Below are 25,057 nucleotides of genomic sequence, written 5' to 3' on the forward strand. Positions count from 1 at the left end.
ATATGTCTCACACCACTGGGTGGAATAGGTCTCACACCACTGGGTGGAATAGGTCTCACACCTGGATGGAATAGGTCTCACACCTGGATGGAATAGGTCTCACACCACTGGGTGGAATAGGTCTCACACCACTGGGTGGAATAGGTCTCACACCACTGGATGGAATATGTCTCACACCACTGGGTGGAATAGGTCTCACACCACTGGATGGAATAGGTCTCACACCACTGGGTGGAATAGGTCTCACACCACTGGGTGGAATAGGTCTCACACCGCTGGATGGAATAGGTCTCACACCTGGATGGAATAGGTCTCACACCACTGGGTGGAATAGGTCTCACACCACTGGGTGGAATAGGTCTCACACCACTGGGTGGAATAGGTCTCACACCACTGGGTGGAATATGTCTCACACCACTGGGTGGAATAGGTCTCACACCACTGGATGGAATAGGTCTCACACCACTGGGTGGAATAGGTCTCACACCACTGGGTGGAATAGGTCTCACACCACTGGATGGAATAGGTCTCACACCTGGATGGAATAGGTCTCACACCACTGGGTGGAATAGGTCTCACACCACTGGGTGGAATAGGTCTCACACCACTGGGTGGAATAGGTCTCACACCACTGGGTGGAATATGTCTCACACCACTGGGTGGAATAGGTCTCACACCACTGGGTGGAATAGGTCTCACACCTGGATGGAATAGGTCTCACACCACTGGGTGGAATAGGTCTCACACCACTGGGTGGAATAGGTCTCACACCACTGGGTGGAATATGTCTCACACCACTGGGTGGAATAGGTCTCACACCACTGGGTGGAATAGGTCTCACACCACTGGATGGAATAGGTCTCACACCACTGGGTGGAATAGGTCTCACACCACTGGGTGGAATAGGTCTCACACCACTGGGTGGAATAGGTCTCACACCACTGGGTGGAATATGTCTCACACCACTGGGTGGAATAGGTCTCACACCACTGGGTGGAATAGGTCTCACACCTGGATGGAATAGGTCTCACACCACTGGGTGGAATAGGTCTCACACCGCTGGATGGAATAGGTCTCACACCTGGATGGAATAGGTCTCACACCTGGATGGAATAGGTCTCACACCACTGGATGGAATAGGTCTCACACCTGGATGGAATAGGTCTCACACCACTGGGTGGAATAGGTCTCACACCACTGGGTGGAATAGGTCTCACACCACTGGGTGGAATAGGTCTCACACCTGGATGGAATAGGTCTCACACCTGGATGGAATAGGTCTCACACCACTGGGTGGAATAGGTCTCACACCACTGGGTGGAATAGGTCTCACACCTGGATGGAATAGGTCTCACACCACTGGGTGGAATAGGTCTCACACCACTGGGTGGAATAGGTCTCACACCTGGATGGAATAGGTCTCACACCTGGATGGAATAGGTCTCACACCACTGGGTGGAATAGGTCTCACACCACTGGGTGGAATAGGTCTCACACCTGGATGGAATAGGTCTCACACCTGGATGGAATAGGTCTCACACCTGGATGGAATAGGTCTCACACCACTGGATGGAATAGGTCTCACACCTGGATGGAATAGGTCTCACACCTGCACAACTACACATGAGAAGAAGGCTAACAGCGCCACCCTCAGGCCCTCCAGGTAAATACATGTAATCATTAGTAACAGCGCCACCCTCAGGCCCTCCAGGTAAATACATGTAATCATTAGTAACAGCGCCACCCTCAGGCCCTCCAGGTAAATACATGTAATCATTAGTAACAGCGCCACCCTCAGGCCCTCCAGGTAAATACATGTAATCATTAGTAACAGCGCCACCCTCAGGCCCTCCAGGTAAATACATGTAATCATTAGTAACAGCGCCACCCTCAGGCCCTCCAGGTAGTCATTAGTAACAGCGCCACTCTCAGGCACAAGGTGCACCTGTGTAATGATTTTATTACATTTGAACCAAATACTGCAGTGATACCTCTTGCACTGAGCTGCAGTATCTTAGACCACTGTGCCACTCGGGAGACCAATGATAATGCTATTTAATCAGCTTCTTGATATGCCAGACCTGTCAGGTGGATGGAGTGTCTTTATCAAAGGAGAAATGCTCACTAACAGGGATGTAAACACATTTGTGCACAACATTTTGAGAGAAATTAGTTTTTGGTGTGTATGGAACATTTCTGGGATCTTTAATTTCAGCCCATGGAACATGAGCCTGACACTTGGGCTCCTGAGTGGTGCTGTGGTCTAAGGCACTGCATCTCAGTGCTTGAGGTGTCACTACAGACCACCCTGGTTCAAATCCAGGCTGTATCATAACTGGCCATGATTAGGAGTCCCATAGGGCGGTGCACAATTTGCCCAGTGTCATCTGGGCTGTCATTGTAAATAAGAATTTTTTTCTTAACTGATTTGTCTAGTTAAATAAAATGTTGCGTTTATATTTTTGTTCAGTATAGAAAACCAAAGCAGAGGCTATGTAAATTACCGCTTCGCTCCATGGACATTAAAACCAGCTTCACCCCTCTGGCCAAAGTGAACCAGAAAGGATTTCAATCTGTAGCCTCTTGTCCTTTTCATTGTTGTGAATTGCTTCATCATATCTCCCCACCTTACTAACAAGACAAGTAGCGGACATTGTTTAGATCTGATCGGACAGACAGACATGGTTAGTACCGATGTCAATCAGCTTGTAATAAACTATCACAGACCCGCACAACAACAACAACAAAAAAACATAAGAATAACAGTCCATCTACGGCGTACCGACCGCGTTCAACCAGGGCGAAAATCTGCCGCACGGCGTGCAGTAGTCCAGAGTTGGCTGTTTGGGACCAAATCAAGGCTGAATCGAACGCACCCTGGCCAATCAGGGACGAGTCTCCGCCCATCTCAACACTCGTGTCCCCGCCCTCAGCGTTCTAACTGACGGTAATCAGCCAACGGGAGCGGTCCGGGGGCGGGTCTGGGGCGGGTCTGAGCTCCATCCAGTTTGAACCTCTATCAACTGGCCTCCGTAGCAAAGCACACAGCGTCGACAACAACAACAACAACAACAACGATAACGACGACGACGTGAGACGAATTATTGCTATCTGACCGGTTAAAGTAAGTCATTGAAAAGATTACACGTTAGTAGTAGTAGTGGAATCTTTCTTTTTTTTCTACATTAAAAATGTACCTGAATATTTGTAGAAAACGTTAGTTTCCCCTTGCATGTTTTGCTCGTATTTTTTCTGCTAAGTTACTGTACCGTTAACTGTTACTGTTTATTAACGTTAGCTAACTACAAAGCGATCCACTAAAACGTTACCTGGCTACATCTACATTTAACATGTAGTTAATAAAGTAAAATAAACTTGCTTTAGGATTGCTAATTTGATTCCTCATATTTTTTCCCCCCACACACTAGCTAACGTTAACTAGCCTTAAGCTAGCAGCGTTAGCATCTTTAGCATAAATGCTAGCGCTGGGGGATGGGATGAGGTTAGCAGCGCGTTAGGCGGGAAGCAAATGGTGGGCCCATTGTTCTCAACGAGCTAGCATGCTAGGTGGCGGCTAACTGGGCTAACCTCACTGCAAACCCTCTACAGTCTAAGCTGCACACTGGTCTACAAATTATTATAAAAAAAAATGTTTACGACGTTTTATCTGATGTGGAGCCTAGCTAGTTAGCCACTTTAGCTAGATGCGCTTGTATAAAAATAAAAAATAAAACAAACGTAATTGTTGTAGTTAATAATAATAAATGTCTATTTTGTCCCGTGTATCGGTCAGTCTTGTCGCCATGGTGAAAGGGGACATTAATAAACCCAAGGGCAAGACGTCAGCCTACGCCTTCTTCGTCCAGACCTGCCGGGAGGAGCAGAAGATTAAACACCCCGATCAGTCGGTCAACTTCGCAGAGTTCTCCAAGCAGTGTTCAGAGAGATGGAGGGTGAATATTAACACGCACATCACAAGGTGTTATAGCACGGTGTAACCACGGTGGCTGTTATAACGGTGTCTGTTATAGTGGTGTCTGTTATAGCGGTGTCTGTTGTAACGGTGTCTGTTATAGCGGTGTCTGTTGTAACGGTGTCTGTTATAGCGGTGTCTGTTATAGCGGTGTCTGTTGTAACGGTGCCTGTTGTAGCGGTGTCTGTTGTAGCGGTGTCTGTTGTAACGGTGCCTGTTTTAACAGTGTCTGTTGTAGCGGTGTCTGTTATAGCGGTGTCTGTTATAATGGTGTCTGTTATATAACGGTGTCTGTTTTAACGGTGTCTGTAATAGCGGTGTCTGTTATATAACGGTGTCTGTTGTAACGGTGTCTGTTGTAACGGTGTCTGTTATAACGGTGTCTGTTGTAACGGTGTCTGTTGTAGCGGTGTCTGTTATAATGGTGTCTGTTATAATGGTGTCTGTTATAATGGTGTCTGTTATAATGGTGTCTGTTATAACGGTGTCTGTTGTAACGGTGTCTGTTGTAACGGTGTCTGTAATAGCGGTGTCTGTTATATAACGGTGTCTGTTATATAACGGTGTCTGTTGTAACGGTGTCTGTTGTAACGGTGTCTGTTATATAACGGTGTCTGTTGTAACGGTGTCTGTTATATAACGGTGTCTGTTATAATGGTGTCTGTTATAATGGTGTCTGTTATAACGGTGTCTGTTGTAACGGTGTCTGTTGTAACGGTGTCTGTTGTAACGGTGTCTGTAATAACGGTGTCTGTTGTAGCGGTGTCTGTTATAACAGTGTCTGTTGTAACGGTGTCTGTTATAGCGGTGTCTGTTATATAGCGGTGTCTGTAATAACGGTGTCATAATAATTGTGTGTGTAATAAAGAAGTTATAACTGAGTTTGTGTGTAGGCTTCCACTGCGACTGACAAGCGTCGTTTTGAGGATATGGCAAAGAACGACAAGGTGCGCTATGAGAGGGACATGAGGGGGTACGTCCCCCCAAGGGGATGGCCAAGAGCGGCAGGAAGAAGAAGGACCCCAACGCTCCAAAACGACCCCCGTGGAGTCACACGCTACTGTATATCCATCACATTACCCTGCTTCCCTATAACCCCCCTCCCTCCATCACAATACCCTGCTTCCCTCTAACCCTCCTCCCTCCATCACATTACCCTGCTTCCCTATAACCCTCCTCCCTCCATCACATTACCCTGCTTCCCTATAACCCTCCACCCTCCATCACATTACCCTGCTTCCCTCCCTCCATCACATTACCCTGCTTCCCTCTAACCCTCCTCCCTCCATCACATTACCCTGCTTCCCTCCATCACATTACCCTGCTTCCCTCTAACCCTCCTCCCTCCATCACATTACCCTGCTTCCCTCTAACTCCCCTTCCTCCATCACATTACCCTGCTTCCCTCTAACCCTCCTCCCTCCATCACATTACCCTGCTTCCCTCTAACCCTCCTCCCTCCATCACATTACCCTGCTTCCCTCTAACCCTCCTTCCTCCATCACATTACCCTGCTTCCCTCTAACCCTCCTCCATCCATCACATTACCCTGCTTCCCTCTAACCCTCCTCCCTCCATCACATTACCCTGCTTCCCCTCTAACTCCCCTTCCTCCATCACATTACCCTGCTTCCCTCTAACCCTCCTCCCTCCATCACATCACCCTGCTTCCCTCCATCACATTACCCTGCTTCCCTCTAACTCCCCTTCCTCCATCACATCACCCTGCTTCCCTCCATCACATTACCCTGCTTCCCTCCCTCCATCACATTACCCTGCTTCCCTCTAACCCTCCTCCCTCCATCACATCACCCTGCTTCCCTCCATCACATTACCCTGCTTCCCTCCCTCCATCACATTACCCTGCTTCCCTCTAACTCCCCTCCCTCCATCACATTACCCTGCTTCCCTCCCTCCATCACATCACCCTGCTTCCCTCTAACTCCCCTCCCTCCATCACATAACCCTGCTTCCCTCTAACCCCCCTCCCTCCATCACATTACCCTGCTTCCCTCTAACTCCCCTCCCTCCATCACATTACCCTGCTTCCCCTCCCTCCATCACATTACCCTGCTTCCCTCTAACCCTCCTCCCTCCATCACATTACCCTGCTTACCTCCATCACATTACCCTGCTTCCCTCTAACTCCCCTCCCTCCATCACATTACCCTGCTTCCCTCTAACCCTCCTCCCTCCATCACATTACCCTGCTTCCCTCTAACTCCCTTCCCTCCATCACATTACCCTGCTTCCCTCTAACTCCCCTCCCTCCATCACATTACCCTGCTTCCCTCTAACTCTCCTCCATCACATCACCCTGCTTCCCTCTAACTCCCCTCCCTCCATCACATCACCCTGCTTCCCTCTAACTCCCCTCCATCACATCACCCTGCTTCCCTCTAACTCCCCTCCCTCCATCACATTACCCTGCTTCCCTCTAACCCTCCTCCCTCCATCACATATACCCTGCTTCCCTCTAACTCCCCTCCCTCCATCACATCACCCTGCTTCCCTCTAACCCTCCTCCCTCCATCACATTACCCTGCTTCCCTCTAACCCTCCTCCCTCCATCACATTACCCTGCTTCCCTCTAACTCCCCTCCCTCCATCACATTACCCTGCTTCCTCTAACTCCCCTCCCTCCATCACATTACCCTGCTTCCTCTAACCCTCCTCCCTCCATCACATATACCCTGCTTCCTCTAACTCCCCTCCCTCCATCACATTACCCTGCTTCCCTCTAACTCTCCTCCATCACATCACCCTGCTTCCCTCTAACTCCCCTCCCTCCATCACATCACCCTGCTTCCCTCTAACTCCCCTCCATCACATCACCCTGCTTCCCTCTAACCCTCCTCCCTCCATCACATTACCCTGCTTCCCTCTAACCCTCCTCCCTCCATCACATTACCCTGCTTCCCTCTAACCCTCCTCCATCCATCACATCACCCTGCTTCCCTCCATCACATTACCCTGCTTCCTCTAACCCTCCTCCCTCCATCACATCACCCTGCTTCCCTCTAACCCTCCTCCCTCCATCACATTACCCTGCTTCCCTCCATCACATTACCCTGCTTCCCTCTAACTCCCCTCCCTCCATCACATTACCCTGCTTCCCTCTAACCCTCCTCCCTCCATCACATTACCCTGCTTCCCTCTAACTCCCCTCCCTCCATCACATTACCCTGCTTCCCTCCCTCCATCACATTACCCTGCTTCCCTCTAACCCTCCTCCCTCCATCACATTACCCTGCTTCCCTCTAACCCTCCTCCCTCCATCACATTACCCTGCTTCCCTCTAACCCTCCTCCCTCCATCACATTACCCTGCTTCCCTCTAACCCTCCTCCCTCCATCACATTACCCTGCTTCCCTCTAACCCTCCTCCCTCCATCACATTACCCTGCTTCCCTCCATCACATTACCCTGCTTCCCTCTAACCCTCCTCCCTCCATCACATCACCCTGCTTCCCTCTAACCCTCCTCCCTCCATCACATTACCCTGCTTCCCTCTAACTCCCCTCCCTCCATCACATTACCCTGCTTCCCTCTAACTCCCCTCCCTCCATCACATTACCCTGCTTCCCTCTAACCCTCCTCCCTCCATCACATTACCCTGCTTCCCTCTAACCCTCCTCCATCCATCACATCACCCTGCTTCCCTCCATCACATTACCCTGCTTCCCTCTAACCCTCCTCCCTCCATCACATCACCCTGCTTCCCTCTAACCCTCCTCCCTCCATCACATCACCCTGCTTCCCTCCATCACATTACCCTGCTTCCCTCTAACTCCCCTCCCTCCATCACATTACCCTGCTTCCCTCTAACTCCCCTCCCTCCATCACATTACCCTGCTTCCCTCCCTCCATCACATTACCCTGCTTCCCTCTAACCCTCCTCCCTCCATCACATTACCCTGCTTCCCTCTAACCCTCCTCCCTCCATCACATTACCCTGCTTCCCTCTAACCCTCCTCCCTCCATCACATTACCCTGCTTCCCTCTAACCCTCCTCCCTCCATCACATATACCCTGCTTCCCTCTAACCCTCCTCCCTCCATCACATTACCCTCCTCCCTCCATCACATTACCCTGCTTCCCTCTAACCCTCCTCCCTCCATCACATTACCCTGCTTCCCTCTAACCCTCCTCCCTCCATCACATTACCCTGCTTCCCTCTAACTCCCCTCCCTCCATCACATCACCCTGCTTCCCTCTAACCCTCCTCCCTCCATCACATTACCCTGCTTCCCTCCCTCCATCACATTACCCTGCTTCCCTCTAACCCTCCTCCCTCCATCACATTACCCTGCTTCCCTCTAACCCTCCTCCCTCCATCACATTACCCTGCTTCCCTCTAACTCCCCTCCCTCCATCACATTACCCTGCTTCCCTCCCTCCATCACATTACTCTGCTTCCCTCTAACCCTCCTCCCTCCATCACATTACCCTGCTTCCCTCTAACCCTCCTCCCTCCATCACATTACCCTGCTTCCCTCTAACCCTCCTCCCTCCATCACATTACCCTGCTTCCCTCTAACCCTCCTCCCTCCATCACATTACCCTGCTTCCCTCTAACCCTCCTCCCTCCATCACATTACCCTGCTTCCCTCCATCACATTACCCTGCTTCCCTCTAACCCTCCTCCCTCCATCACATCACCCTGCTTCCCTCTAACCCTCCTCCCTCCATCACATTACCCTGCTTCCCTCCATCACATTACCCTGCTTCCCTCTAACTCCCCTCCCTCCATCACATTACCCTGCTTCCCTCTAACTCCCCTCCCTCCATCACATTACCCTGCTTCCCTCCCTCCATCACATTACCCTGCTTCCCTCTAACCCTGCTTCCCTCCATCACATTACCCTGCTTCCCTCTAACCCTCCTCCCTCCATCACATCACCCTGCTTCCCTCTAACCCTCCTCCCTCCATCACATTACCCTGCTTCCCTCCATCACATTACCCTGCTTCCCTCTAACTCCCCTCCCTCCATCACATTACCCTGCTTCCCTCTAACTCCCCTCCCTCCATCACATTACCCTGCTTCCCTCCCTCCATCACATTACCCTGCTTCCCTCTAACCCTCCTCCCTCCATCACATTACCCTGCTTCCCTCTAACCCTCCTCCCTCCATCACATTACCCTGCTTCCCTCCATCACATTACCCTGCTTCCCTCTAACTCCCCTCCCTTCCTCTTCTTCCCCCAGGTCTGCCTTTTTCGTGTTCTCAGCAGAGTTCCGTCCGACGGTCAAACAGGAGTTCCCAGGTAATGATGATGATGATGATGATGATAGTATTACTACCAGGAGTTCCCAGGTAATGATGATGATGATGATGATGATAGTATTACTACCAGGAGTTCCCAGGGTCACTAATGGATGATTACACAGGAGTTCCCAGGGTCACTAATGATGATAGTATTACTACCAGGAGTTCCCAGGGTCACTAATGATGATAGTATTACTACCAGGAGTTCCCAGGGTCACTAATGATGATAGTATTACTACCAGGAGTTCCCAGGGTCACTAATGATGATAGTATTACTACCAGGAGTTCCCAGGGTCACTAATGATGATGGTATTACTACCAGGAGTTCCCAGGGTCACTAATGATGATGGTATTACTACCAGGAGTTCCCAGGGTCACTAATGATGATGGTATTACTACCAGGAGTTCCCAGGGTCACTAATGATGATAGTATTACTACCAGGAGTTCCCAGGTAATGATGATAGTATTACTACCAGGAGTTCCCAGGGTCACTAATGATGATAGTATTACTACCAGGAGTTCCCAGGGTCACTAATGATGATAGTATTACTACCAGGAGTTCCCAGGGTCACTAATGATGATAGTATTACTACCAGGAGTTCCCAGGGTCACTAATGATGATAGTATTACTACCAGGAGTTCCCAGGGTCACTAATGATGATAGTATTACTACCAGGAGTTCCCAGGTTCACTAATGATGATGGTATTACTACCAGGAGTTCCCAGGTAATGATGATGGTATTACTACCAGGAGTTCCCAGGGTCACTAATGATGATAGTATTACTACCAGGAGTTCCCAGGTAATGATGATAGTATTACTACCAGGAGTTCCCAGGGTCACTAATGATGATAGTATTACTACCAGGAGTTCCCAGGTAATGATGATGATAGTATTACTACCAGGAGTTCCCAGGGTCACTAATGATGATAGTATTACTACCAGGAGTTCCCAGGGTCACTAATGATGATGGTATTACTACCAGGAGTTCCCAGGGTCACTGATGATGATGGTATTACTACCAGGAGTTCCCAGGGTCACTAATGATGATAGTATTACTACCAGGAGTTCCCAGGGTCACTAATGATGATAGTATTACTACCAGGAGTTCCCAGGGTCACTAATGATGATAGTATTACTACCAGGAGTTCCCAGGGTCACTAATGATGATGGTATTACTACCAGGAGTTCCCAGGGTCACTAATGATGATGGTATTACTACCAGGAGTTCCCAGGGTCACTAATGATGATAGTATTACTACCAGGAGTTCCCAGGGTCACTAATGATGATAGTATTACTACCAGGAGTTCCCAGGGTCACTAATGATGATAGTATTACTACCAGGAGTTCCCAGGGTCACTAATGATGATAGTATTACTACCAGGAGTTCCCAGGGTCACTAATGATGATAGTATTACTACCAGGAGTTCCCAGGGTCACTAATGATGATAGTATTACTACCAGGAGTTCCCAGGGTCACTAATGATGATGGTATTACTACCAGGAGTTCCCAGGGTCACTAATGATGATAGTATTACTACCAGGAGTTCCCAGGGTCACTAATGATGATAGTATTACTACCAGGAGTTCCCAGGTTCACTAATGATGATGGTATTACTACCAGGAGTTCCCAGGGTCACTGATAGTATTACTACCAGGAGTTCCCAGGGTCACTAATGATGATAGTATTACTACCAGGAGTTCCCAGGTAATGATGATGATAGTATTACTACCAGGAGTTCCCAGGTTCACTAATGATGATAGTATTACTACCAGGAGTTCCCAGGGTCACTAATGATGATAGTATTACTACCAGGAGTTCCCAGGGTCACTAATGATGATAGTATTACTACCAGGAGTTCCCAGGGTCACTAATGATGATAGTATTACTACCAGGAGTTCCCAGGGTCACTAATGATGATAGTATTACTACCAGGAGTTCCCAGGGTCACTAATGATGATAGTATTACTACCAGGAGTTCCCAGGGTCACTAATGATGATAGTATTACTACCAGGAGTTCCCAGGTAATGATGATGATGGTATTACTACCAGGAGTTCCCAGGGTCACTAATGATGATAGTATTACTACCAGGAGTTCCCAGGGTCACTAATGATGATAGTATTACTACCAGGAGTTCCCAGGTAATGATGATGGTATTACTACCAGGAGTTCCCAGGGTCACTAATGATGATAGTATTACTACCAGGAGTTCCCAGGTAATGATGATGGTATTACTACCAGGAGTTCCCAGGGTCACTAATGATGATAGTATTACTACCAGGAGTTCCCAGGTAATGATGATAGTATTACTACCAGGAGTTCCCAGGGTCACTAATGATGATAGTATTACTACCAGGAGTTCCCAGGGTCACTAATGATGATAGTATTACTACCAGGAGTTCCCAGGGTCACTAATGATGATAGTATTACTACCAGGAGTTCCCAGGGTCACTAATGATGATAGTATTACTACCAGGAGTTCCCAGGGTCACTAATGATGATAGTATTACTACCAGGAGTTCCCAGGTTCACTAATGATGATAGTATTACTACCAGGAGTTCCCAGGTAATGATGATAGTATTACTACCAGGAGTTCCCAGGGTCACTAATGATGATAGTATTACTACCAGGAGTTCCCAGGGTCACTAATGATGATGGTATTACTACCAGGAGTTCCCAGGGTCACTAATGATGATAGTATTACTACCAGGAGTTCCCAGGTAATGATGATGGTATTACTACCAGGAGTTCCCAGGGTCACTAATGATGATAGTATTACTACCAGGAGTTCCCAGGGTCACTAATGATGATAGTATTACTACCAGGAGTTCCCAGGGTCACTAATGATGATAGTATTACTACCAGGAGTTCCCAGGGTCACTAATGATGATAGTATTACTACCAGGAGTTCCCAGGTAATGATGATGATGGTATTACTACCAGGAGTTCCCAGGGTCACTGATGATGATGGTATTACTACCAGGAGTTCCCAGGGTCACTAATGATGATGATAGTATTACTACCAGGAGTTCCCAGGGTCACTAATGATGATAGTATTACTACCAGGAGTTCCCAGGGTCACTAATGATGATAGTATTACTACCAGGAGTTCCCAGGGTCACTAATGATGATGGTATTACTACCAGGAGTTCCCAGGTTCACTAATGATGATAGTATTACTACCAGGAGTTCCCAGGGTCACTGATGATGATAGTATTACTACCAGGAGTTCCCAGGTTCACTAATGATGATAGTATTACTACCAGGAGTTCCCAGGGTCACTAATGATGATAGTATCACTACCAGGAGTTCCCAGGGTCACTAATGATGATAGTATTACTACCAGGAGTTCCCAGGGTCACTAATGATGATAGTATTACTACCAGGAGTTCCCAGGGTCACTAATGATGATAGTATTACTACCAGGAGTTCCCAGGGTCACTAATGATGATAGTATTACTACCAGGAGTTCCCAGGTAATGATGATGATAGTATTACTACCAGGAGTTCCCAGGGTCACTAATGATGATGGTATTACTACCAGGAGTTCCCAGGGTCACTAATGATGATAGTATTACTACCAGGAGTTCCCAGGGTCACTAATGATGATAGTATTACTACCAGGAGTTCCCAGGGTCACTAATGATGATAGTATTACTACCAGGAGTTCCCAGGGTCACTGATAGTATTACTACCAGGAGTTCCCAGGGTCACTAATGATGATAGTATTACTACCAGGAGTTCCCAGGGTCACTAATGATGATAGTATTACTACCAGGAGTTCCCAGGTAATGATGATGGTATTACTACCAGGAGTTCCCAGGGTCACTAATGATGATAGTATTACTACCAGGAGTTCCCAGGGTCACTAATGATGATAGTATTACTACCAGGAGTTCCCAGGGTCACTAATGATGATAGTATTACTACCAGGAGTTCCCAGGTAATGATGATAGTATTACTACCAGGAGTTCCCAGGGTCACTAATGATGATAGTATTACTACCAGGAGTTCCCAGGGTCACTAATGATGATAGTATTACTACCAGGAGTTCCCAGGGTCACTAATGATGATAGTATTACTACCAGGAGTTCCCAGGGTCACTAATGATGATAGTATTACTACCAGGAGTTCCCAGGGTCACTGATAGTATTACTACCAGGAGTTCCCAGGGTCACTAATGATGATAGTATTACTACCAGGAGTTCCCAGGGTCACTAATGATGATAGTATTACTACCAGGAGTTCCCAGGGTCACTAATGATGATAGTATTACTACCAGGAGTTCCCAGGGTCACTAATGATGATAGTATTACTACCAGGAGTTCCCAGGGTCACTAATGATGATGGTATTACTACCAGGAGTTCCCAGTTCCCACAGGTACAAAAGTATCTATATCCACAGTAAACTAGTCCTATATCGACATAACCTGAAAGGCCGCTCAGCAAGGAAGAAGCCACTGCTCCAAAACCGCCATAAAAAAGCCAGACTACGGTTTGCAACTGCACAAGGGGACAAAGATCGTACTTTTTGGAGAAATGTCCTCTGGTCTGAAGAAACAAAAATAGAACTGTTTGGCCATAATGACCATCGTTATGTTTAGAGGAAAAAGGGGGAGGCTTGCAAGCTGAAGAACACCATCCCAACCGTGAAGCACGGGGGAGGCAGCATCATGTTGTGGGGGTGCTTTGCTGCAGGAGTGACTGGTGCACTTCACAAATAGATGACATGAGGAGGAAAATTATGTGGATATATTGAAGCAACATCTCAAGACATCAGTCAGGAAGTTAAAGCTTGGTCGCATACTTCCAAAGTTGTGGCCAAATGGCTTAAGGACAACAAAGTCAAGTATTGGAGTGGCCAACACAAAGCCCTGACCTCAATCCTATATAAATTTTGTGGGCAGAACTGAAAAAGCGTGTGCGAGCAAGGAGGCCTACAAACCTGACTCAGTTACACCAGCTCTGTCAGGAGGAATGGGCCAAAATTCACCCAACTTATTGTGGGAAGCTTGTGGAAGGCTACCCGAAATGTTTGACCCAAGTTAAACAATTTAAAGGCAATGCTACCAAATACTAATTGAGTGTACGTAAACTTCTGACCCACTGGGAATGTGATGAAAGAAATAAAAGCTGAAATAAATCATTCTCTCTACTATTATTCTGACGTTTCACATTATTAAAATAAAGTGGTGATCCTAACTGACCTAAGACAGGGAATATTTACTAGGATTAAATGTCAGAAACTGTGAAAAACTGAGTTTAAATGTATTTGGCTAAAGTGTATGTAAACTTCCGACTTCAACTGTACATACTACTACCTCTTATAGAACAGCCTGGAGCCAATAATATATACATTATTATATATACTCTACTGTTCAAAGGTTTGGGTTCACATAAATGTCCTTGTTTTTGAACGAAAATAACAATTTTTGTCCATTAAAATAACATCAAATTGATCAGAAATACAGTGTAGACATTGTTAATGTTGTAAATGACTATTGTAGCTGGAAACGCCTGATTTTAAATGGAATATTGACATAGGCCCATTATCAGCAACCATCACTCCTGTGTTCCAATGGCACGTTGTGTTGGCTAATCCAGGTTTATCATTTTAAAGGGCTAATTGATCGTTAGAAAACCCTTTTGCAACAAGTCTATTCTTGTTCTGAGAAATGAAGGCTATTCCATGTGAGAAATTACCAAGAAACTGAAGATCTCGTACAGCGCTGTGTACCACTCCCTTCACAGAACAGCTCAAACTGGCTCTAACCAGAATAGAAAGAGGAGTGGGAGGCCCCGGTGCACAACTGAGCAAGAGGACAAGTACATTAGAGTGTCTAGTTTGAAAAACAGACGACTCACAAGTCCTCAACTGGCAGCTTCATTAAATAGTACCCGCAGAACACCAGTCTCAACGTCAACAGCGAAGAGGCGACTCCGGGATGCTGGTCTTCTAGGCAGAGTTGCAGAGAAAAAGCCATATCTCAGACTGGCCAATAAAAAGAAAAGATTAAGACGGGCAGAAGAACACAGACACTGGACAGAGGAACTCTGCCTAGAAGGCCAGCATCCCGGAGTCGCCTCTTCACTGTTCTCTCCAGGCTGTTCTATAGGAGGTAGTAGTAGTAGTAGTATATAATACTGTATGTATTATTGTCTCCAGGCTGTTCTATAGGAGGTAGTAGTAGTAGTAGTATATAATACTGTATGTATTATTGTCTCCAGGCTGTTCTAGAGGAGAGTGTAGTAGTAGTAGTATATAATACTGTATGTATTATTGTCTCCAGGCTGTTCTATAGGAGGTAGTAGTAGTAGTAGTATATAATACTGTATGTATTATTGTCTCCAGGCTGTTCTATAGGAGAGTGTAGTATATAATACTGTATGTATTATTGTCTCCAGGCTGTTCTATAGGAGAGTGTAGTAGTAGTAGTAGTATTTATAATACAATATATTATTCTCTCCAGGCTGTTCTATAGGAGAGTGTAGTAGTGTATATAATACTGTATATATTGTTCTCTCCAGGCTGTTCTATAGGAGGTAGTAGTAGTAGTAGTATATAATACTGTATGTATTATTGTCTCCAGGCTGCTCTATAGGAGAGTGTAGTAGTGTATATATAATGTATATTATTGTCTCCAGGCTGCTCTATAGGAGAGTGTAGTAGTGTATATATAATGTATATTATTGTCTCCAGGCTGCTCTATAGGAGAGTGTAGTAGTGTATATATAATGTATATTATTGTCTCCAGGCTGCTCTATAGGAGAGTGTAGTAGTGTATATATAATGTATATTATTGTCTCCAGGCTGTTCTATAGGAGAGTGTAGTAGTGTATATATAATGTATATTATTGTCTCCAGGCTGCTCTATAGGAGAGTGTAGTAGTGTATATATAATGTATATTATTGTCTCCAGGCTGCTCTATAGGAGAGTGTAGTAGTGTATATATAATGTATATTATTGTCTCCAGGCTGCTCTATAGGAGAGTGTAGTAGTGTATATATAATGTATATTATTGTCTCCAGGCTGTTCTATAGGAGAGTGTAGTAGTGTATATATAATGTATATTATTGTCTCCAGGCTGCTCTATAGGAGAGTGTAGTAGTGTATATATAATGTATATTATTGTCTCCAGGCTGCTCTATAGGAGAGTGTAGTAGTGTATATATAATGTATATTATTGTCTCCAGGCTGCTCTATAGGAGAGTGTAGTAGTGTATATATAATGTATATTATTGTCTCCAGGCTGTTCTATAGGAGAGTGTAGTAGTAGTAGTAGTGTGTATATATATATATATGTATATATAATGTATGTATTGTTCTCTCCAGGCTGCTCTATAGGAGAGTGCGCTAAGAAGCTGGGGATCATGTGGGGTCAACAGACTCCGACCCAGAAACAGCCGTTTGAAGAGAAGGCTCTCCGACTGAGGGAGAAATACGACAAGGTACTGCCTCTGATTTTAACACGGCTTCACATTCGCTTTTTTACACATTTGTCCTCAGGACAAGTAGGACATATTGTTTTGCTTGTCCATAATCTCTGTAACACCATTTTTACACAATGCAAGGAACCACTTTAAAAAAAAAAAAATGCATTAGTATCTTTTTACCATAGAAAATCAGATATACAGTGTATTCAGGAAGTATTCAGACCCCTTGACCTTTTTCCACATTTTGTAACGTTACAGCCTTATTCTAAAATGGATTAAATCATCAATCTACACACAATACCCCATAATGACAAAGCAAAAAAATGTTTTTTAGACATTTTTGTAAATGTATATAAAACATTTGGAGAAAACGTTACATTTACAAAAGTATTCAGACCTTTTACTCAGTTCTTTGTTGAAGCACCTTTGGCAGCGATTACAGCCTCGAGTCTTCTTGGGTATGATGCTACAAGCTTGGCACACCTGTATTTGGGGAGTTTCTCCCATTCTTCTCTGCAGATCCTCTCAAGCTCTGTCAGGTTGGATGGGGAGTGTCGCTGCACAGTTATTTTCAGGTCTCTCCAGAGATGTTCGATCGGGTTCAAGTCCGGGCTCTGGCTGGGCCACTCAAGGTCATTCAGAGACTTGTCCCGAAGCCACTCCTGCGTTGTCTTGGCTGTGTGCTTAGGGTTGTTGTCCTGTTGGAAGGTGAACCTTCACCCCAGTCTGAGGTCCTGAGCGCTCTGGAGCAGGTTTTCATCAAGGATCTCTCTGTACTTTGCTCCATTCATCTTTCCCTTGATCCTGACTAGTCTCCCAGTCCCTGCCTCTGAAAAACATCCCCACAGCATGATGCTGCCACCACCATGCTTCACCGTAGGGATGGTGCCAGGTTTCCTCCAGACAGAATTGGCATTCAGGCCAAAGAGTTCAATCTTGGTTTCATCAGACCAGAGAATCTTGTTTCTCATGGTCAGAGAGTCCTTTAGGTGCCTTTTGGCAAACTCCAAGCAGGCTGTTATGTGCCTTTTACTGAGGAGTGGCTTCCGTCTGGCCACTCTACCATAAAGGCCTGATTGGTGGAGTGCTGCAGAGATGGTTGTCCTTCTGGAAGGTTCTCCCATCTCCACAGAGGAACTCTGGAGCAAGGGTTCTTGCTCAGACCAAGCCACTTCTCTTCTCCCCCGATTGCTCAGTTTGGCCGGGCGGCCAGGTCTAGGAAGAGTCTTGGTTGTTCCAAACTTCTTCCATTTAAGAATGATGGAGGCCACTGTGTTCTTGGAGACCTTCAATGCTACAGACATCGTTTGGTACCCTTCCCCAGATATGTGCCTCAACACAATCCTGTCTCGGAGCTCTACGGACAATTCCTTCGACCTCATGGCTTGGTTTATGCTCTGACGTGCACTGTAAACTGTGGGACCTTATATAGACAGGTGTGTGTGCCTTTCCAAATCATGTCCAATCAATTTAATTTACCACAGGTGGAGTCCAATCAAGTTGTAGAAACATCTCAAGGGTGATCAATGGAAACAGGATGCATTTTAGCTCAATTTCGAGTCTCATAGCAAAGGGTCTGAATACTTATGTAAATACGGTATGTGTTTTTATTTTTCATCAATTTGAAAACATTTCTTAAAACCTTATTTCTCTTTGTCATTATGGGGTATTGTGTGTAGATTGCTGATTACATTTTTATTTATTTAATCCATTTTAAAATAAGGCTGTAATGTATCAAAATGTATTAACTTTTTAGGGTATAGGGGGCAGTATTTTCAATTTCGGATGAAAAGCGTGCCCAGAGTAAACTGCCTAATACTCGGGCCCAGAGTCAAATATTTGCATATTATTGGATTTGGATAGAAAACACTCTGAAGTTTCTAAAACTGTTAGAATTTTCCTAGAAAGGAGAGGCGTCACAAAAACCAGAAATACAGCTAAAATTAAGCACTAACCTTTGACGATCTTCATCAGATGACACTCCTAGGACATCATGTTACACAATACATGTATGTTTTGTTCGATCAAGTTCATATTTATATCCAAAAACAGCATTTTACATTGGCGCGTGATTTTCAGAAAATGTTTGCCTCCCAAAACTTCCGGTGAATGTGCACATTAATTTACAAAAATACTCATCATAAACGTTTACGAAATATATAACAATTAATTAAAGAATTATAGATACACTACTTCTTAATGCAACCGCTTTGTCAGATTTCAAAATAACTTTACGGAGAAAGCACATTGTTCAATATTCTGAGTACAGAGCTCAGCCATCAATGCTAAGCTATACAGCTACCCGCCAAGTCATGGCATCAACAAAACTCTAAATTAGTGTTATAACTCTTTCCTTACCTTTGCTGATCCTCGGCGGAATGCAGTCGCCCACTTCCACAAGAAATGTTAATTTGTTCGATAAAGTCCATAATTTATGTCCAAATACCTCCATTTTGTTGGCGGGTCCAGAACACTATTCCAAAGGCACGAGGCGGGGGCGCAAATCAATAGACGAAAAGCTCAAAAGTTCCATTACCGTTTGTAGAAACATGTCAAACGATGTTTACAATCAATCCTTAGGGTGTTTTTAACATAAATAATCGATAATATTCCAACCGGACAATAGCGGATTCATTACAGAAGAAAAATAAAAAAATGCTAGCCATGCGTGAACGCGCATGAAGTAACTACATGACCTCAGACAGTCCACCGCTTGAACCGGCTGTTATTCCCTCAAAATTCACCATAGAAGCCTCAAACAACTTTCTAAAGACTGTTGACATCTAGTGGAAGCCTTAGGAAGTGCAAAATGACCCTGTTGAGGATAGACGTTCCGCTAGCAAATAGCAAATATGAGCAGCATCCAGTGTGGCGCGAAATACAAAAGCCTTAAAAAAATGCTATAGCTTCAATTTCTCAAACATATGACTATTTTACACCATTTGAAAGATATGACTCTCGTTAATCCAACTACGTTGTCTGATTTCAAAAAGGCTTTACAGCGAAAGCAAAACATTAGATTATGTCAGGACAAAGAGTCACACAGCCATTTTTCAAGCAAGCATATATGTCACAAAAGCACAAAACACAGCTAAATGCAGTAACCTTCATCAGATGACACTCCTAGGACATTATGTTATACAATACATGCATGTTTTATTCAATGAAGTTCATATTTATATCAAAAACCAGCTTTTTACATTAGCATGTGACGTTCAGAACTAGCAAACATACCGAAAACTTCTGGTGAATTTATTAAATTACTCACGATAAATGTTCACAAAAAACATAACAATTATTTTAAGAATTATAGATACAGAACTCCTTTATGCAATCGCTTTGTCAGATTTTAAAATAGCTTTTCGGCGAAAGCACATTTTGCAATATTCTGAGCTCGGCCATCACAGGCTAGCTATTCAGGCTAGCTTTTCAGACACCCGCCAACGTCGCCTCTCTGAACTCAGAAATAATAGTAGAACAATTGGATTACCTTTGCTGTTCTTCGTCAGAATGCACTCCCAGGACTGCTACTTCAATAACAAATGTTGGTTTTGTTAAAAATACTCCTTAGTTATGTCCAATAACTAACTGTAAGTCGCTCTGGATAAGAGCGTCTGCTAAATGACGTAAATGTAATACCTGCGTTTTGTTCATGCGGTGACGCGCGGGCGCATTTCGAGACAAAAAAAAATCTTAATGTACCTTTACCGTACTTAGAAGCATGTCAAACGCTGTTTAAAAGCAATTGTTATGCTATTTTTCTCATAAAGTAGCGATAATATACCAACCGGACGACGCTGTATTCATTCAAAAACGAAGAGAAAAAATGGCTAGGACTCGTGCTCGTGCCTCTCCAGATTCCATGTCATCAGGCTGACCACTCACAAAGTGAGCTCCTGTGACCTGCCCAGAGACAGCAGACCCTTCAATCCACTTTCTTTAGAGAACCAATTGAAGCCTTGCAAAGTGTAACGTGACAGCTTAGATGGTGTATATTCGATAGAGAGGTAAAAGAAGGGCAACAAATTGGATGACAGGCCACTTCCTGGTTGTCATCTTCTCAGTGTTTTGCCTGCCATATGAGTTCTGTTATACTCACAGACACCATTCAAACAGTTTTAGAAACGTTAGAGTGTTTTCTATCCAAATCTACTAATAATTTGCATATTCTAGTTTCTGGGCCAGAGTAGTAGGCCGTTTAATTTGGGTACGTTTTTTCATCCGGCCGTGAAAATACTGCCCCCTACCCTAGAGAGGTTAATTAAGGCTCTCCTGGAGGATGGTTGGCCTAGAAAATATTACAACGTTACAATTACAACCAATTACATTTCATGATGGCCGTCCTGTTGTCCCTGGGACGATAAATATATCTGGTTCTGGGATGACGGATCCAAGATTCATTCACTGCTCTATACTGACTGGCAGCTGTACCCCATCATACCACCTGTACCCCATCATACCACCTGTACCCCATCATACCACCTGTTAGAGACTGGCAGCTGTACCCCATCATACCACCTGTACCCCACCACATCCCATCATACCAGCTGTACCCCATCATAACTCCATCTCTGTGTGTGTAGGATATGGCTGCGTACCGTCCCGGTGCGAACGTTAAGCGGGTGCCGATGCGACCCGGTCCCGGTGGTTCGTCCGGTATGATGCCCCACGCCATGGCCGGTGGCGACGACGAGGACGACGATGACCTGGAGGACGACGATGACGAGGACGACGACGATGATGAGTAAAGCGTTAGCGTAGCGTTCGTGCCTGTTTGGATTGGTGCGTTCGATTTAGCGCTCGCCTAGCGGGGCGGAGTTTGCGCATTTTCTTTTGAGACTCGGATTTCCCCATTGGTCCTAAAAGTGGAAACTCCGCCTCCCAGGGTCGCGGCGAGCTAAAACGAACCCAGTTCTCACCGGAATCCTAACGGGCCAGAGGAAGGAATCATCTGATTGGCTGAAAGTTATGTGTGTGCCCTGTCAGTGACCCTGCAGGGTTTGAGGGGCTGACCAGAGGTCAAAAGGTTAGTTAGGTCAAGGGGGTTGGTTAGTTAGAGCTGGACTGGACCAGACACAACCTTAACAGGGGGGGACTCGTAATATCACCGCCGTAACTGAATAGTCGTCATCGCAAAAAAAAAAAAAACATCCGTAACCCTGGAAACAGTTGCTGTGGGCCAACATGTCCAATAGCAGACCTCTGTTGGGGGGTTGAATAAGAGCTGAACGTTGTGGGTGTCTTCATTCGGTGTTGTTTTGTAGAAGGTTGTTGTTCCCAGGGTTGTGTGTGGTCCTCGTAGCGTTCAGCCTCTCTACATTGTTATCACGTGTTGTAACAGAGCTGTGTCGACGCTACAGCCTCTTTTAAAAATATACACTTTATTTTTGTTTTTGATTTTTGATTTTTATTTTTTAAATGAAAAAAAAAAAAAATGTGTCCTGAAACAACAACTATGTAGAAATTGACTTTTATAATAAAAAATAAAAAAATTATGATTCTGAAAATGTTTTCTGTGTATTATCCTGTTCCAACACATGACATGATGCAGTAAATGTAACAAATAATCAAAGAGCAGCGGTAAGATAACAATAGCCTAAATACTAAACTAAAGTTAGTAATGAGACTATATACAGGGGTACCGGTTAGTAATGAGACTATATACAGGGGGTACCGGTTAGTAATGAGACTATATACAGGGGGTACCGGTTAGTAATGAGGCTATATACAGGGGGGTACCGGTTAGTAATGAGACTATATACAGGGGTACCGGTTAGTAATGAGGCTATATACAGGGGGTACCGGTTAGTAATGAGACTATATACAGGGGGCACTGGTTAATAATGAGACTATATACAGGGGGTACCGGTTAGTAATGAGACTATATACAGGGGGCACCGGTTAATAATGAGACTATATACAGGGGGTACCGGTTAGTAATGAGACTATATACAGAGGGCACCGGTTAGTAATGAGACTATATACAGGGGGTACCGGATAGTAATGAGGGTATATACAGGGGGTACCGGTTAGTAATGAGGCTATATACAGGGGGTACCGGTTATTAATGAGGCTATATACAGGGGGTACAGGTTAATATTGAGACTATATACAGGGGGTACCGGTTAGTAATGAGGCTATATACAGGGGGTACCGGTTATTAATGAGGCTATATACAGGGGGTACAGTTTAATAATGAGACTATATACAGGGGGTACCGGTTAGTAATGAGGCTATATACTGGGGGTACCGGTTAGTAATGAGACTATATACAGAGGGGTACCGGTTAGTAATGAGACTATATACTGGGGGTACCGGTTAGTAATGAGACTATATACAGGGGGTACCGGTTAGTAATGAGACTATATACAGGGGGTACCGGTTAGTAATGAGACTATATACAGGGGGGTACCGGTTAGTAATGAGACTATATACAGGGGGGTACCGGTTAGTAATGAGACTATATACAGGGGGGTACCGGTTAGTAATGAGACTATATAAAGGGGGGTACCGGTTAGTAATGAGACTATATACTGGGGGTACCGGTTAGTAATGAGACTATATACAGGGGGTACCGGTTAGTAATGAGACTATATACAGGGGGTACCGGATAGTAATGAGACTATATACAGGGGGTACCGGATAGTAATGAGACTATATACAGGGGGTACCGGATAGTAATGAGACTATATACAGGGGGCACCGCTACAGAGTCAATGTGAGGGGGTACAGGTTAGTGGAGGTAATTGAGGTAATATGTACATGTAGGTAGAGTTAAAGTGACTATGCATAGATAATAAACAGAGAGTAGCAGCAGAGTAAAAGAGGGGTCTGGTGGCCATTTGATTAGATGTTCAGGAGTATTATGGCTTGGGGGATATAGATCTAGACCACCTAGAGAGACACCACCTCATAGAACCAGTATAGATCTAGACCACCTAGAGAGACACCACCTCATAGAACCAGTATAGATCTAGACCACCTAGAGAGACACCACCTCATGTTAGTGGAGATAGAACCAGTATAGATCTAGACCACCTAGAGAGACACCACCTCATAGAACCAGTATAGATCTAGACCACCTAGAGAGACACCACCTCATGTTAGTGTAGATAGAACCAGTATAGATCTAGACCACCTAGAGAGACACCACCTCATGTTAGTGGAGATAGAACCAGTATAGATCTAGACCACCTAGAGAGACACCACCTCATAGAACCAGTATAGATCTAGACCACCTAGAGAGAAACCACCTCATAGAACCAGTATAGATCTAGACCACCTAGAGAGACACCACCTCATGTTAGTGGAGATAGAACCAATATAGATCTAGACCACCTAGAGAGACACCACCTCATAGAACCAGTATAGATCTAGACCACCTAGAGAGACACCACCTCATGTTAGTGTAGATAGAACCAGTATAGATCTAGACCACCTAGAGAGACACCACCTCATGTTAGTGGAGATAGAACCAGTATAGATCTAGACCACCTAGAGAGACACCACCTCATGTTAGTGGAGATAGAACCAGTATAGATCTAGACCACCTAGAGAGACACCACCTCATGTTAGTGGAGATAGAACCAGTATAGATCTAGACCACCTAGAGAGACACCACCTCATGTTAGTGGAGATAGATCCAAAGTCTTGTATGTTGGGAACCTGTGTGGTTCTGGTACTGTTTCCCGACCGACATTTTTCGCTTATAAATCGACCTGTGGTTTGCGCTGAGCGGCAAGCCACGCTGATTCTCACGGACACAGGATTATGTCTCTTCTGCCTGTATAAAGCAGGATGTGAAATCTGACACCACTTGAAGCTGGGAATGTCCCTCCTGCCATTTAATTCGCTCTTCTGACTGTCCATCATCTCTTGGCTGAACCAAGCCTACGTCCCAGGAATCGTTGCGTCGTAGCGCAGCAGGAGAGAGTGGTTTAATCACTGAGATCGATTTATAACCAGTAATCTTAAATAATTCATTGATTTTTTAAAGAAAAAAAATCACTTTCTGTTTTTGTCGTAGACTGATACAAGATGAGTATGAGATGAAAGGCGAGTTCCTTTCGAGTCCAGGAAGCCAAGCTAGAGCTCTGAGACATGATCAAGAGACCTTCAGAAAATAAGCACATTCTCTCTAAAACTAAACATGTAAAAATAAAATATGTATTTTACGGTTATAAGGAAGGTGAAATCTTATAGTAGGTCTTTTAATAATATGATTATATTTTTATGTTTAGAAAGAATAAGTTATTTCAAGCCTTATTCATACAGTTCAGTTGAATAGGAAATACATCATATCAAATATTTCATATTTTAATCATATTTTCCATCATATTTTCATCATGTTTTAATCAAATTGTATCATATTTGTA

At 44.9% G+C, this 25,057-nt stretch overlaps 1 pseudogene; it reads left to right on the forward strand.

Moving 5' to 3' along the window:
• Positions 1–2,954: 2,954 nt before the first annotated feature.
• LOC123732561 (high mobility group protein B2-like) lies at positions 2,955–22,189 on the forward strand (annotated as a pseudogene).
• Positions 22,190–25,057: the final 2,868 nt, after the last annotated feature.

The sequence above is a fragment of the Salmo salar genome, unplaced genomic scaffold (assembly GCF_905237065.1).
Source record: "Salmo salar unplaced genomic scaffold, Ssal_v3.1, whole genome shotgun sequence".
NCBI lineage: Eukaryota > Metazoa > Chordata > Actinopteri > Salmoniformes > Salmonidae > Salmo > Salmo salar.